At 37.2% G+C, this 17,700-nt stretch overlaps 1 pseudogene; it reads right to left on the bottom strand.

Annotated features, from left to right (window-relative positions):
• Window positions 1-14,922: 14,922 nt before the first annotated feature.
• On the bottom strand, window positions 14,923-16,816 carry LOC123805348 (annotated as a pseudogene).
• Window positions 16,817-17,700: the final 884 nt, after the last annotated feature.

The following is a 17,700-nucleotide window of genomic DNA, read 5'->3' as shown; positions in this document are numbered from 1 at the left end:
AGAAAGACATTTCCTTAGAGATTTCAGAGGCAACATGACCTTGCCAAAATCTTCATTTTGGACTTCTAACTTCCAGAACTGCTAAAGAATAAATTTCTGTTGGTTTAAGCCACACGGTTTGTGATACAATAATTTATTATGGCAGCCCTAGAAAACCAAAACAGTGTGTTAACACAGTAGTGTCCATGCTCACTGGTTAAGGTGTATAGTGAGAAGAGATACCCAGGACCAGCTTTAGACAGTGCCCTCTGTTAAGAGAGGAAAACTAAAGAATCAGTGCAACATCAAAAGGAGGAGTATAGGCTTTGATATCAAGCAGGTAATGATTGCCAATTCCAACTTTCACCTGCTGTGTGACATTAAGAAAAACATCTACCTCTGTCATCTCCGCTTTTCCATCTGGGTGTGGTACCACTGGGCCTTTTTCTATGACCTGGGGGAATTAAATGCTTTGTCATAACACAACTAGTACTATACAAAAGCAAAAGTTGAATTGTGGCTTTTTTGTCTCTAAGATTTGAGCTTATTCCATAAGAAAATGCATACATAATACTCACCAGCAAAATGTAGAACTTGTCAAAAAAGGTAAGTGATTCTGATAGGGAAAATCAGTGGAGCTTCTTCAAAAGAGATGGACTTAAAGTGGCTACTTAAGAGCCCAAACAGAATTTTGATACATGAAAACATCAGGAGCCAGAGGGGCAGATTGTAGACTCTGAAAGCCCATCAGACCTGAAGTCAAAACTCTGTCATAGATGCCAAGGCCTCAACATGTGTGGCTTGTTTTAGGCGAACAGCAAATAGACCCATGCAGTTAAATTAAGTAAATGTAGTTGAAAATGAGGCCAGAGTAGTAAGTCAAGCCAATTTCTGCAGCGCCTAATTACTTGCTGAGTTTGGAATGTATTCTTATTAGTGACACATCACTGAAGGTTTTTAAGCAAGAGAGTGGTGAAGATATGAATTATATAAAGATTATTCAATAATTCAAATTTAGTCAATACAAAATATCAAGTGTTTAGTATAAACACTTGATAAGTCCCGATACTATATAATACAACAGCATGTATGTATGTATAATGCTTATATACCACAGGTGTTGCATGCATAATTACATTCACACTTATATTTATATTTATCTGCAAAGGTATATGCCAAAATCACAGTAGTGATTATCTAAATATATGGGTAATGTTTACTTTTATCTTTCTACTTTTTTTCTTGGTTTCCCAACCTTTCAATAATGAACTAACCCTTATGTCAGAAGTCCAGCTAAGAACAAAAAGACCGGAAAGAAGAAACTAGCAATAACCAGGACAGATGAGATAAGGCTTTGGGCAAGCCAGACACAAGCAGGAGTTACAATTCCAGGTAGAAATGACAGGATTTGGCAACAATTCCTTCTGGGAAGATGTTAGAGAGGTGCAGCCAACATGGCACAAAGATTTAGGCTCTAGCAAAGAATCAAAAGGGATATAAATAATGAGCTTAGTTTTAGACATTCAGACTTTGAGGTGACAACTAGACCACCATGATTTTTCAAAGTCTCAAGGGCTGTCACAGTGGGCCAAAGTGTTAAGACAGAAAAAGGTAAAAGATATGGTAAGCTATTTCTAGAGCAGCTTAAAAAAGCCAAATGATAATTGGTATAATTGTCTGCCTGGTAATGAAATCTCAGAACCATTCTGATGTAGGTAGATTCACATGAGTCAATTTACTAGGAGATATAAAATGATGCACTCTTAGAAGATGAATATAATTCACAAATTATAGTTAATGTGAGATGGGATTATTAGGTGTTCAAATATAACTAAAAATGCAGTAAACTCAGCCACCTCTTAATAAGGAGCTGACAAGAGACACAGAAAGTCTGCTTGAAAAAATACATCTCTGCAGCTTGTCACGGTGTCATCCCAGATGAGGTACATAAATAAACATGTCACTCACAGTGTTTTCACTTCCTCCCACAAGACTGTCAGCAAAGTGGAGTAAGAGAACAAAATCACAGGTCTGGCAAAGAGAACTAAACAAATAACAGTAACGAAAAATGAAGAATCTTCCTGGTCTCAGTGTTATGCTGCCTGGAGGTTATACAAGAAGTGCCCATGCAAGAGCTCAGGGCGTGTCTATGATTGTGCACTTACGGCTGCCCATCCTGGTGGAATCCCCTTGTGCCCAGTAATCACCTTGCTAATTCTGGCACATCTTGAGCACATATTTTTTAAAAAATACATGTTGTCAAATTGACATGTCACCAAAAAAAAGACTATCTGGAGTTACTGCTGTCTTTCATTCTTTCTCTGCCCAATGAGTGGGCAGAGATCCTCATGCAGATGAATGAGAGATCCACATGGTTTTAGTACAATCACTCATATTTCTGAGTCTTAGCATCATCAGCTTAATTGGAATTATAATAGTAATCTATAGTTGATAGAGAGAATTGACTGGAATAAAGTGTTCAGAGTCTAGGATGTCTGAGTTAAGGTAGAATATTGAATAACATATTTTACTTTTCTCACTTTTGAAAGTCAACTAAACAGTTGTTGAGTCTAAAAAAAAGCAAAATGTGTAAGGATAAAGAGAACAATGAAGTAGAAAGAAGAAAATGGAAACTGGAAAACAGAAGATGAGTAGAAAATTATCTAGCTGATATAAGAAAACTAAATCCTGAGCCATCAGTGGGAAAACTGAAAATAAAATAAAAAACAAACAAACAAACAAACAAACAAAAATACCCTTGTTTTTGCCAGAGATTTGAAATCACCCAACCATTTGCAGCAAGAGGGACCTCTGAGAGTGGGAGAGATGGAAGGTGGGTAGGGAGAGGTTGATTGTGAGCCTCTTTAAGAAGTGGTTAAATCCCTACATCCAGCCCTCCAGGCCACATGGCTGAGGAACATTGATCTTCTTTTCCTTCCCCTCAGAACAGAAGATTTGGTGATATATTTAAACAGGGTAAAACAAAGTGTGTCTCGGCTTAGAGGTGTTGATACTTTACTGGAAATGGTGAAAGTATGCATAATAATGCAGAGTTGAAATCCAGCCCTCCTCTCCTACTTGATTCTCAGCTGGACCAGGAAATGTGTTTCTCAGGGGAATGTATTAGATCCAGAGAAACATTTAAAGATAATGATGTTGGGTGACTAGCTCACTGGATAATAAACTAACTGGAGAAACAGATATGCAGGAAAAAGAAAAGTTCAAAAGAATCTCCATTAATGTTCCTTATTGATGTAAATCAATATCGGCTGCTCTTTTCAACATGGTGGTCTTAGCCACCTTGGTTATTAAAGCCATGGCTATTTAAGTTTAAATTAAGGAAAATGAAACACTTTGTGGTTAAAGACTTCTGTATTGAATAGCACGTATTATATAACATTTCCATCATAGCAATAAGTTCTGTGGGAAGCACTAAAGAGTAGTAATTAGGAAACAAACAAGCAAATAAATAAGAATGTCTTTGGAACTAAAACCAGGGGAAACCTAAAGAAAGAGTGAGAAGATATACCTGAGAAAATTTCACAGAGAGTAGAACAAAAATACAAAGGAGAAAGGAAAAGATAAGATTTGTGTAGCGGGGTAAATTAAAGTTATATCCAGAAATGGAGTTAGAAAAAGAAAAAACCATCTAGGAGATAATGTCCTAGTGTTGATGGACATTCATTTTCTGATCAAAAGTCTCTGTCCATGGACTAGTGTAATGGAATAATTTTACCTGTATCACAGTACACCATTATAAAGATTCAGAACACTGGGGGGGAAAAATTCCAAAATATTGCGGGGTGGTGGTGGTAGGTGGCATATAAAAGTTCAGAAATCCAAATGATTTTGCAAGATTGCTCATTAAGCAACAATGGAGCTAGGAGAGAATGGGGCACCACCTTCCTCATTCTGAGGGAAAAATTATTACAAACTTAGAATTTTATATACAGCCAAACTTATCAATTCTATGCATAAAATAGGGATTTTTTTATACACATATGTGCCAGGACTCAAGCATTTTACCTCCTTAAACACTCTTTTATAAGAAGCTCCTGGAGATGTTCTTCCAAAATAAGGAGTAAGCTAAGAAAAAATAGAAATGGGGTTCTGGAATTGTACTATCCAATTAAGGGGAAGGGATGGGGACAGGAGGAAGGGAAAAGGAGGGAAGGGGAAACACAAAGAGGGAAGTGGGGAGATAACAGCACAAAAGCGATGCAATATCTTAAAATAACAGCTACCCGTGAACGACAGAGAGCAACAAGTGTCTCTGAAGAAGGTGCAAAGTGCCTCAGAAAGACGTCCTCAACACACTGAAACTGAAAGAATCCTGATGTATTTGAATATATTGAATGAAATGTAGACAACTCGGGGAAAGTTTGACAGTGAATTAGAAAGAAGTGCCTAGAAAACCAACTAAATAGAAAAACATACATTTTATAACTTCAGGCAAAACAAAGTTTGGTAAGAAAGAAAGAAGTAATTATAGTATACTATCTGGGTAGGCAGTGAATCTATTTCACTTAGCCAAACAAATGTAAAAACATAATATTGAACTAATGATACTTAGGATGAAAGTATATTAAGTATATTGAGTGGTAGGAGGCAATGGGAATTGTGTGTGTCTATATTTAGGGAGCAGTGGAATATGTGTGAGAACTATATGCTCATCTCCTGTAATTAAAAGGAAATAGATAATACCAGAAGATAAAAATAAAATGATAACAATATAATAATGTAACAGAGATATGGAGGTAAAATTCAGCATGTTTGCCTCTGTAGAACATAAAATGTGAGGAAGGGGGAATCAGAGTATTGTTGTTTGTAATAATAAATCTTGCACAAAATTTTGAAAGTTTAGCTATATTCATATATTATTTTTATTAAAATTTTAAATATTAACAGAGTTTTCAGCATGTTACATGGTGTATATGGACTCTCAGTAAATGTCTGAAACTGAATCAGGAGTCTAACCAACTTCATGTTTACTCTGAGTAACCATGTTCTCTTGTCTGGACACTCTATACACACAATCAGAAGGGTTTAGGAGAATCTAGAATGTTGTGCTAATTTGTCCTATAGGCCTGAGATTGCATACCTGTTTTATACAAAGTCTACACATCTATTTTATTTTCTATTCTCTCCCTGCACTGCCTCCTCCTGCCCTCGGTTCCCCAGCCTGTCTTTAGTGTTTTAAATCAATACATATTTAGCATCTCTTAAAAATTAGAAGATGTGACATTACTGGGCCATATTCCCACATGGCAGCAATCAGCTGAAGCTGAGTGGTGGCTTCCACCTCTAAGTGAAGTGTGTGCTGTCCCATTGGCCACAGGACCACTCCCTTTTAGCTTTCCCTAAACCTCACTTTATAAAACTGCAGTGTTTATTTGACATTGACATGGAGGTGGGGAAGTTTGCATTTTCAACTCTCACTTAAAAAATTAGGCACCATTGTTACCCTGATGACATTTGCTATTAAGTTTCAGATACTGATCATTTGCTATTAAGTTTCAGATACTGATTTGCATTCTAATGAATGTCAGTTTAGGAATAGGGTATGAGTGGAATTTGCAGACGGGACTGTGAATGGAGAAAAACTTAAATTGTGAGAGACATCCTTACAGGCTGATACATTTACTGCCTAGACACTGGATGAAATTCCCTAGGAGCAAGTGTATCTACAGGTGGGAGCATTGGGAGGAGCAGTAAGAAGGTGTGAACATGGTCTTTCAGGACCAGCAGTGAGGTTCTCTTCATTCTTGTCATAGGTACTAGACAGTGGAAGAAATAATAAAAACATAAGGATCTCTATAGAGACAATCTAGTGTAAGGAGTAGATACATACAAGTATTACAATAGAAGTTAATAGGTGAAAGAATAGAAGTAATTAGGATGTAACAAGGATGGCTGGCTCTCCAGGAAGGTCATTAGTACCACAATGATTACTGAATTCCAGACAGCATGATCTCTCTGAGAAAACATGACACTGATTGAGCTTGTAAGACTGTGTATAACAGAGGGGAAGGAAGAGGAGAAACCCAATGGGCTAAAAATTAAGTGGTCTAATGAATCCAAGAATAGTGAAAACTGAGTTAAATAGGAGATTGGTTCTTCATTAATACAGCTTTTTAAAAAATATATCATTGATAGTGTTGATAATAATGATAAGGCAGTGAACTTTATTTTGTAAATTTTATATGCTTCAAATTGATTGACAAGAAAGTATAACAAATGAGTATGATCTAGATCAATATTTTCTAGAATATATGGTACAGAACTTTGATTCCTTAAAATGCATTTTAAATGTAAAGTTTTCCTCGTGGAGCCAGGCTTTGTTTGCCATAGTTATTACCATTTATCTCATTGGACATATACTCTCCTTAATTTCTAGTGTCTTTGTTATTTCAAATTACCCTGGGTTCCCAAATGAGGCAGAACTATAGCAAAAATAAATTCTAGGAGTTATTATAATATTTCATGTTAAGATGCTATGGTAAAGACCTACTAACTCCACTCAGAGACATTTCATTGGTTAAGAAGATTTCCTGCTATGGAACTATGAAATATATTTTTAAATATGACCCTCAATTGGTTGAAGCAAAGGATCATTTCATTTTTATTTAGGCTAACCTGTTGATATCTTTGCTTCAGTATCATGATATAAAAATCTCTTGTTTCAGAATTACTCTAGTTGTTTTACACCTAGGCATGAGATGTGGAAAGAAAGGAATTTAGAATCAGGCCGAATGGGATGCAAATTCTGGTACCACCATCTAACAGGTGAACTATAAGTCAAGTTACTTCTTTTTACTGACCACATTTTTTATTTCCTCATTTGTAAAATAAAATTTTAAAAAAAGAAAGACTCCTAGCTCACAGGGTTATTATAAGCCTAAAATAAAATGATGAATGACAACTCCATCTACCCAGCCCCCTTTTCTGCCGCTTCCTGACTTACAATTGACCCTTTATTAATAGCAAGAGGATTCAAGTGCTTTCATCACACTACTTCGTAATGCCATGTCTTCACTTGAGCAGTTTCCCCTGTCTGGAGGTCCTTCCTTTTTTAAGAGATTAATTCCCATGTGCCCTATTAATGTTAGTTTAGCCCCAAATCATCCTTTTTTGTATTCTCTTTGCAGTCCATGCTTACATTAAAATTATCTGTTTAATATTTGATATCCCACCACTTAACTAATATTTTCTAGGGGCCAGAGATGAAGTATGTATTTTTTTTCTTCTTTCCACATTTTCAATATCTGCCAAACCCTGTAGAGTCAGTGTCTACATGCCTAGCACATAGACAGTATGTGACTGATACTAGTGACCCCCTAAAAAAATCCACACAAATGAGCAATAGTGATAAAAAATCTGCATTGCTGATATTTTCAGTCCCACCCTGTGTGCACACACAATGCACATGCACTGTAGTCCCAGCCTGATGATTTTCCAACAAAAATAAACCCAGTTAATACAGAGACATACAGTGATGACATGTGCTATGAATTCAGTATCAATTAATACCATAGTTCTCTCATTAGCTGCCTCAGAACAGGCCCCCTCATGAGCATTCAATGTAGATTTTAAAAGAGCAAGGAGGGGAGTTATTGCATGCTAATTAGCTATAACTTCCACCTTTACATGGTTGATTAGAAATGACAGGATAACTGCCAAGTGGGCAAAGGAGCTTCCTAAGATGAAAAGCACCAGCAGCTCCAGTATCCTTCTCTCCCCCTTCCCTTTCTGATCCAACAGTTTCCAACACTTTTGCTCATCTGTATCTTCAATGTCACAGGGTCAAGATGGTTTCACTGTAAACAAGGAACACTCTCACTATATCAGTCATAAAGCTAAGAATCGACATGTGGCAGGTTAATTCTACCTTAGTAAGATAGTATGTCATCTGTCACTAGAATTGTCACTCCTTCCTGTCCCTCTGTGATTTTGTAATGCCATGTATCTCCCTCTTAAAAATCTCTTCTATGTCTGCTTCCTTCACAAAGACTATGTTGGGGGCAGAGACTGAGTTCCTAAAATTTCTTTATCTTTAAAGCTAACACATAGCAGGTGCTCTGGACAACAACATGAAAAAGTAGGGTATTGGGGGCAGCTGATAGGGCTTCTGCACCCTGCACTGGATTGTACAACTGACAATCATCAGGTCCAGAGATGCAGAACAAAGGGCTTGCTCCTGCCAAATTCATCTGTCGTTCTTGATTGATTTTTATGTCCATAATCCCTTCATGTTCCTGATACCTGCTGACACAGACTGAAAGAAATCACACAAAACCCATTTTCTTCTCTTTAAAGCCTGCATCTAGAATCATCACATGATGTACGTTTCTTTTCCTTGCCCAGGGTTGAAGAGAATTCTAGATCAAAAGTGTATCCATCTCTCAAATGAAGTTTCCAAGTCTTACTATTCAAAGTCCCAAAAGAAAGTGAAGAAGAGGAAAATAATAATTTGTATACATTCCTTTACTTCGTCATCAAAATTCTCAACTGTGATGCCTGGGTGGACTAGAAGGATGGTGTGGGAACATATAGACCAAGAACCCTTTATTGCTTTGACACCAGGCAAAGCCCTCAATAAGGGGACTGGAGAAAAACAGAGAAAAGATAGGGTCAATCACACATTACACAGACTACTTCAGACACATTCTCTTGTTTAACCCTCGCAACAATTCTATGAGGTAGCCATTACTATTTTTAGCCTTATTTTATACTTCAGGGAATGGAAGTTGAGAGAGCTTCAGTAGTTCATTAAAGGTTATAGCGAGTAAGCAGTGAAACCAAACCTTAAATCCATGCATGGTAGGCCTATTCTAAAACACATACTATTAGCTACTATACCATATTGCCCAAAGCAAATGTTGATGAACTTAGAAAAAATATTAAAGTACCACATAAGTTCTTATTCTATCTTTATTCTGAGTTAGTGCCAAATTTGTTCTTGAAAGAACTGTGAAGTCCAACCCCCAAACTTAACATCTGCCAAAACCTTATTTTTTCTTTATATTTTCTTTTATTATTGTCATTTTAATTAAAGAAACTTTCCAGTATCCCATCTATATCATTCTAGAACATTTAGGTTTTGGGTGGGCAGAGTTGTGAAGGCTGATTAGATAAGCAGAGTACAAACTGTGGGTTTCACTCCTGCCATGTCCTTCCTTGGCTATCAAACAAACACATGGAAAAATAACAATGGAAGAGAAATGGCAGTATCTTAGTGTTGCTCATTGGGGAAGCAGACTTTGCATAGTCACATCATGTTTTTATCCCACTGTGTTGCCCTGGGGTAGTGAAAGAGCACAGCAGCATGTTGAAGCATGACTGAGGATGACCAACGGAAAGGAGCTATTATGTATGGCTCTTCCTTCTGGGTGGAGAACTTACTGAAATGGATTGGTGTCTGATAAAGCACAGAGAGCCATGGAAGCTCTGGACAAAGTCTGTAAGTTCTCTGATATGATAAGCTCTAGAAATATTGGATAATGACAGAAATGAGGAACCCCCACTGCAGTGACATGTACAAAGACATGGTCAATTGCACAGATATTTGAGAAAGATAGACAACTCCCCATCAGCTTTTCTGGTAATCTAACTGATTTTTTAATGGTTTTCCTGTGAGAAATCATTTTATACATGGTATGTACTATAACCAGCCCCCTGGTATCTGAAGAGAGCAGAATTTTCTCACTAAGTTGATGAACAACCATTTTTCAGCCCCAAGTGGCTTATTCTCCTGCCACTCCTCTCTCTCATGGACACTGTATTCCCCATGCTCCTGCCACTCTGAGCATCTCACCTTTCCCTGTAGTGAACAATCTGTTGCCTTTACACATGCTCTTTCTTCTAATACAATTGCCTTTATTCCTTCTTTTTCTCTCTGCTCTGCCAAACTTTGTGAATGAGTTTTTATTTTTCAGGACCTGACTCATATATCACTTCTCCTCGGAAGTCTTTGTCATTTCCCCAACTGAGTAAGATATACCCTCCTCTGAAGTCCCACTGTGCTGTTGGCATATGGCATGTAGTCTACCAAAATAGAACAAGCTTTGTTAATAAATTATACATGAGCCCTGGCTGGTATCACTCACTTGGTGAAGTATCATATAGTAAACTGAAAGGATGTGGGTTTGATACCCAGTCAGGGCATATGCTTGAGTTGCATGTTCCATCCCTGGTTGGTGCATGCACAAGAAGCAACTGATCGATGTTTCTCTCTCTCTCTCTCTCTCTCTCTCTCCCCTGTTCTCTAAAATCAATAAGCATGTCCTTGGTTGAGGATTAAAATAAAATAAGTTAAAATAAAATAAAATACATACATTTAATACATATTGATTACTATCACAGGTGAATTAAACAGAAAAAATATCTGTGTTCATGATGTTTACAATTTTAATGGAGAAGACAGATAATAAATGAGTAAGCAATTAAATACATGATAGGAGTTTGGGTCTTTGTACATTGCAGAATGAAGAATGAAGCAATATATATTCATAGAGAGTGGCAGAGGGAAGGTGGTCAAGGAGAATGTTCGGGAAGGTGACTAGAACTGAGACCAATAGTAAGGGTCTAGCCATATGAATATTTGGAAGAGCATAGTTCCTGAGGTAGTGGCATTTCTGGAATATCGAGCAACAGCAGAGAAGACAGTGTGGCTGGAGCTGAATATGCAAGGGGAAAGTGCAAAAGTGAGATCAGAAGATGAGTGATAGACATAATAAACATTGCCTTATAGGCATGGGGAGGACTTTGAGTTCTTGTGAGTGTGAGCAAAAACCATTAAAGGACTGAATGCAGGAAGCTATAACGTGGTTGAATCTGGCTGCTGGTGGAGAATATCATAGTGGTGAGGATGGAAACAGAGACAAGGCAGAAAACTCATGCAGTGCTCTAAAGAGGAGGAGGGAAGCCAGTTTGAGCTGAGCTTTTTAATCAGGAGTTTCCAACCCATGGCCCATGGGCCACATGCAGCCCAGGATGGCTATGAATGCAGCCCAACACAACATTTGTAAATTTACTTAAAACATTTTTTGTTGTTGTTGTTCATCAGTTTTTATTAGTGTCAATATATCTAATGTGTAGCCCAAGACAGCTCTTCTTCTTCCTGTGTGGCCTAGAGATGCCAAAAGTTTGGACACCCCTGTATGAATCTGTTTTCAGGACATTGACCTTATCTCTGTTTTCAAATGCACTAAGCCCTTTCCGACTCAAGCCTCTGCCCTTGCTGTCCACCACTGGAATGTTCTTCTAGCTTTGCAAGTGACAAATCCATTCCCATCTTTCAGATCTCAGCTCCTCAAAGAAGCCTTCCCTGGTTTTTCTGTCTGAAGCAGAGGCCACCTCAGAAAGCTTCCATCTCACCCACGCCATGAGTTTTCTTCACATCATTCAACACAATCTGTATTCTCTCTTGTTTATTAATATGTTGCTTCATTCACTGTATTTTCTTCCATTTGAATGAAGGGGCATGAAGACAAGGATGTTGTCTGTTTTGTTCACTGGGATATCCCTATTGATTAGCAGCCATGTATATCAGAAGCACACACAAAAAAACTATTTATTTATTGATGGATAAAAAGTAAGTGAAAAAGTGATTGAATGAACTAACCAAATGGAGAAGGTGGTATGGTGCTCATGGGAGGCATGTTTAGCCTGATTCTGGAGACTTAGGGAAAGGTACTTAAAAGAGATTGTTAGTTACAGTTTGCAAACCCTAACTGAAAAAGAGTGCATTTCAATTTGTTTTATTATTTTTCCTCACTTAAGAACCTGGTGAAAGCATTTTTTTCCAAATATAATATAAAGAACACCTCCATTTACTCATCTGCTTCAGTTCTTCTAGTCCCAGAAGGCTTCTTATTGCTTTTGTGTTCACTGTTTGTTGCTGCTGCCTATCAAATCAGGCTGGGTTGTCATAATGAACCCTGATAGCTGTTTACACAAAGTGTCTGCTTATGAATTGGTCAAGGATTTGCAAGTGCCCAGCTCAGGAGTCTTTGCTTTTTTTCACTAGCTCTTTATGGGGTGCCATCTTTACTTATTATCCTGTGACTGCTCTAGCCCTGCCTCATTCCACATCCTGATGTGAGTGATTATTTTCCCCCAGATCTCTGTGTCCAGAGTCAAACCACAGGAAAGGAGCAGATCTGCATACCATCAAAACAGATGCTTTTATTTCCCATTATATTTTGCTATTCAGTGAGATTATATATCTCAACACTAATCTTGTGTTGTTATTTTTTGAAGGGGAGACAATATGTAAAAGTATTAAATAAAACTCTTAATAGAATACAGGGTACATATTAAGTATATACTAACTCCTTATCACATAACCCTTCATCCCCTCCTAATCCTGAGTTAGATACTACTATTCTCACTTTCCCACTGGAAAAAAAATAAGGAAAAAACACATACTGTACCTAACCAAAGGTCTCTCAGCTACTAAATTGGTGGAGGTACATTTCATCTCTGTGTTTGTGTAAGACCCACAAAGCCCACCTCCATAACTTCTCCCAGTGAAAAGGCTGAGCATATAAAAATAACCCTGCCAAAGTTCCAGTGCCTGTACTTGTCTTTCAATACTTTATTTAGTGTACTTCTTTTATGATTCTTCGACAATTTTACTGCTTGCTCTTCAGAAAAGTATGAAGGATACATGATTTTCTCCCTAGATGTGTTTATGATATAATTGATCCCATTCCATTTGGTAGACATTTATTGAAAATTGATATGTATCAAGCAAATCATCAAGTAATGAGTGGTGATATTTAGATGAATGAGGCATGGTTCTGCCTCTGGAAAAGCTCATATCCTACTGAGAGTTACAGTCATTAAGGCACTTAATTACGATCCATACAGTAGTTAAAATAAAAATACCTCAGAGTAGGAAAACAGAAAAGAATTAATTTTTCTAGGAGGAGCTGGGAAAATCTTTATGCAGTAAGTGTTACTTGAATGTCCATTTAGGGTTACATAGAAGTTCACCAAATGCCTTCTAACTAAGTGATTTTACCATAGCAAAGTATAGCTGTATGAAGTGTTAGCAGTATTTAAGGACCATCACTGGTCCTATGGTGACCAAATTTTGTGTGTGTGTGTGTGTGTGTGTGCACGTGTGTGTGTAAATAGAGGGGGTATAGTTACTGTAACTGATGGCACAGATATGCCGGGGCATAGCCTGCGCTAGCACACTAACAAGTTTAGGTTTTGCAAAAGCCCAGGGAGACACCTATTACTTCATACCTGTTAAGATGGCTATTCTCAACAAAAGGAGATCAGGAGAATGTGAAAATAAGGAAATTCTTATACACAGTAGAAATGTAGATTAGTATAGCCATTAGGGAAAACATTATGACAGTTCTTCAAAAAATTAAAAATAAAACTACTACATGATTTAGCAAGCTTACTTCTGGTTGTATATCTAAAAGAAATGAAGTAACTATTTAAAAGAGATATCCCAACTCCTATGTTCCTTTTGGTATTATTCATATAAGCTGAGGTATGGAAACATCCTAAATGCCCATCCATAGATGAACAGATAAATAAAATGTGACACACACACATGGTGAAATATTATTCAACAGAAAGAAAGAAAGAAAGAAAGAAAGAAAGAAAGAAAGAAAGAAAGAAAGAAAGAAAGAAAGAAAGAAAGAAAGAAAGAAAAGAAGGAAGGAAGGAAGGAAGGAAGGAGAGAGAGAGAAAGAAAGAAAGAGAAAGAAAGAGAGATAAAATAAGAAAGAAAGATAAAGAAAGGAGATCCTGCTATTTGTGACAATATGGATGAACCTGGAGGGCATTATGCTAAGTGAAGTAAGCCAGATAGAGCAAGAAAAATAATGTATTGTATCAGTTATATGTAGAATTTTTTTTAAGTTAAACTTACAGAAAGAGTGTTGGGAGACAGGGAAAGCAGGGAGATGTCAGCCAAAGGGTACAAAATTTCAGTAATGAGATGAGTAGTTCTGAGGATGTGATGTGTAGCCCAGTGACTATATTTAATACAGTACTGCATACTTGAAATTTTCTAGGAGGGTAGATCTTAAGCATTCTCACTAGGCACTCACACAAAAGGTAACTAACTATGTGAGGTGAGAGTTGGTTGTGGTAAATATTTTATGATGTCTATGTATATCAAATCATCACATTGTATACTTTCAATATGTGAAATTTTATTTTTTAATTATACCTCATTAAGGCTGGAAAAAAGTTTAGGCTTCATCTGGAAGGCAATAAGAAGCCCTTGGAGGTTTAGAAAGCAAAGGGAATCTGTGAACGAGATAAATACAAGGTAAGACAGCTGAGAAGCTCCTATTCCCTTACATATTCTAGAAATGTAGAATCACATGCTGTAGAAAGCTAGGGAAACATTCTCCCTCCTGACATCATACCCCAGCCATGCTGACCTTTTCCTCTTTGCCCACACTGTGGATCCCTTGTGTTAGATTTATATCACACGAATGATGCTAATATTTTGTTCACCAGAGCAGGGAAGCTTTTCAGCAGCCAGCATTCATAAAAGTTTTGGTCTTGCTGTCTCCCTTGCCTTTTTTCCCCATTCTAGACTGTTGTTCTTGCTTGAGCTTGAGAAAGTCCTGTTGCCCCTCAGAGCCTCATTTTTCTCATCTATAAAATGGAGATCATAATATAATCAACTATGGTGGTGGTGTAAAAATTAAAGGAGTTAACACATGTAAAGTATATGGTGAACAGTGCCTGGCACAGAGTACAGGCAGGCCATGGAAGTATTGCAAGTTGGGGGCCAGACAACCACAATAAAGCAAATATTGCAATAAAGCAAGTTATACAAATTTTTTTGGATTCCCACTGAAAAACTTATATTTTTACCATACTGTAGGCAATTTAGTGTGCAATAGCATTATGTCTAAAAACCAGTATACATTAATTAAAAATACATTTTTGCTAAAAATTTCAACCATCATCATCTGAACCTTCAGCAAGTTGTGATCTTTCTGCTGGTGGAGGGTCCTGCCTCAATGTCGGTGACTGCTGGCCGGTCAGGGTGACAGTTGCTGAAGGTTAACATGGCTGTGGCAATTTCATAAAATAAGACAACGTTGAAGTTTGCTTTCGTGATTGGCTCTTCCTTTCACAAATGATTTCTGTAGCATGTAACGTTGTTTGACATTACTTTACCCAGAGGAAAGCTCCTTCTAAAACTGAAGTCAATCTTCTCATATCCTTTCACTGCTTTATCAGCTAAGTTAATATAATATTCTAAATTTTTGTCATCATTTTAATAGTTATCACAGCTTTTTTATCAGGCATGGAGTTCATCTCAAGAAATGACTTTGCTCATCTATAAGAAGCCACTCCTCACCAGTTAAAGTTTTATCACAAGAATACAGCAACTCAGTCACTTCTTCAGGTTCTACTTCTCATTCTAGTTCTCGTGTTATTTCCACCACACCTGCAGCTACTTCTTCCCACTGATGTAATGCAGCCCTCAAAGCCATCCACAGGGGTTGGATCAAGTTTTTTCAAACTCCTGTTAATGTTGATATTTTGACCTCTTCCCATGTGTTATGAATACATGTTCTTAATGGCATCTAGGATGGATAATACTTTCCAGAGATTTAAAATTTATTTTTTCAAGATTCATCACAGGCATCACTGTCTTTGGCATCTAAGACTTATAAAATGTTTTCCTTCAATAATAAAACTTGAAAGTTGAAATGACTCCTTGATCCATGGGCTGCAGAATGGATGTTATGTTGTTAGCAGGCATGAAACCAACATGAATCTCGTGGTATGTCTCCATCAGAGCTCTTGGGTGGCCAGTTGCATTGTCAACAAGCAGTAATAAAAGGAGGGGCAAAAGTAGGTTTACAGTTCTAAGTACATGAAACACAGTATTTTCTTGAATTATTACTTATGAAATAGTGTATTATTTTTTATGTTGACAACTGTAAACCTACTTTTGCCCCACCCTATATTTTGAAAGCAATCTTTTCTTCTGAAAAGTAACTCTCAACAATGGGCTTAAAATATTTAGTAAACTATATTATAAACATTTGTATTGTTATCCAGGCTTTGTTGTTCCATACTTAGTGCACAGGCAGAGTACTTTTAGCATAACTCTTAAAGGCCCTAGGAGTTTCAGAATGGCAAATTAGCATTGGCTTCAATTTAGTCACCAACTACATTAGCCTCCATGAAGAGAGTCAACCTGTGTTGAAGCTTTGAAACTAGATATTGACTTCTGATTTCCAGCTATGAAAGTCCTAGATGCTGTTTTCCTCCAGTATAAGGCTATTTTATCCACATTTAAAATCTGTTGCCAGATTCATTAATTATCTTCACTAGATCTGGATAACTTGCTGCCTGTAGCTTCCGCATCAGCATTTGATGCTCCACCTTGCACTTTGAAGTGATGGAGAAGTCGTCTTTCCTTAAACCTCATGAAACAATGTCTGCTAGCTTTAACATTTTCTTCTGCAGCTTCCTCACCTTTCTTATCTACATACAACTGAAGAGAGATAGGACCTTCCTCTGGATTAGGATTTGGTTTAAGGGACTGTTGTGGTTTTTTATAATCTTCTATCCAGATCACTAAAACTTTCTCCATAACAGACATAAGACAGTCACACTTCTTATCATTCATGTGTTCCCTGGAGTAGCACTTTTAATTTCCATCAAGAACTTTTTCTTTGCATTCTCAACTTGGCTGTTTCATGTATGAGACTTGTTTTTGGCCTATCTGGACTTTCTGCAAGCCTTCCTCACTAAGCCTAATCATTTCTAGCTTTTGATTTACAGTGAGAGATATGTAAAACTTTCTTTTACTTGAAAATTTAGAGGTCATTGTGGGATTATTAATTGGCCTAATTTTAGTATTGTTGTGTCCCCAGGAATAGGGAGGCCCAAGGAAAGGGAGAGAGACAGGGGAGCACCAGTTGGAGCAGCCAGAACATAAAACATTGAGTGCCTAAATTTACTCTCTTAAATGGTTCATGGCTTCCTAAAACAGTTATAATAGCAACATAAATATCACTGACCAAAGGTCACCATAACAGATATAATAATGATGAAAAAGTTTGAAATATTGGGATAATTACAAAATGTGACAGAGAGATGAAGCAAGCAAGTGCCGTTGGAATAATGGTTCCTATAAACTTGCGTAGTGCAGGGTTGCCACAAACCTTTAATTTGTAAAGAATAAAAAAATGCAATATCTACAAAGCACAATAAAGCAAAGAGCAATAAAATGAAATATGCCAGTAAGTGCTGAGTATTATTATTCTGGTATGCAAATTGGTTATGGATTACAGAATGCCAAACTATTGTAATCTCTACCAGGCAGATTCGTGTAAAGAGAATAGATGTTTGAAATATAGCTCTTATACTGAGGCCATTGTTTAAGCTACTCCGCAACTAAGGAAGATCAGTAGCATTTAGGGAACATGTACCATATGCTGGGTTTATTTATGGGCATTGTGTTATTTACCCTTACAACTACACAGTTACTGATACATATGTATTTATTTATATGGTACATAATCTTTCTTTTATTAAAAAGGAAAATGAGTAGGGTTTAAGCCTCTTGCACAAGGTTACACAAGTAGGAGTCTCAAGACAAGGATTCTAAACAGGTCAGCCTGAATGCAAATTCACTGTTCTCTTCACTGCATTACACTATCTTTCATGTTAAAGAGGTCAAAGTGCTTTAATTCTTTTTATCTTCTATGG

The sequence above is a fragment of the Phyllostomus hastatus genome, unplaced genomic scaffold (genome assembly GCF_019186645.2).
Source record: "Phyllostomus hastatus isolate PE091 unplaced genomic scaffold, TTU_PhHast_1.1 phas_scaffold_317, whole genome shotgun sequence".
In the NCBI taxonomy this organism is placed as follows: domain Eukaryota; kingdom Metazoa; phylum Chordata; class Mammalia; order Chiroptera; family Phyllostomidae; genus Phyllostomus; species Phyllostomus hastatus.
The sequence above is the reverse complement of the archived record's forward strand: the minus strand, read 5'-3'. Positions and strand labels throughout refer to the sequence as shown.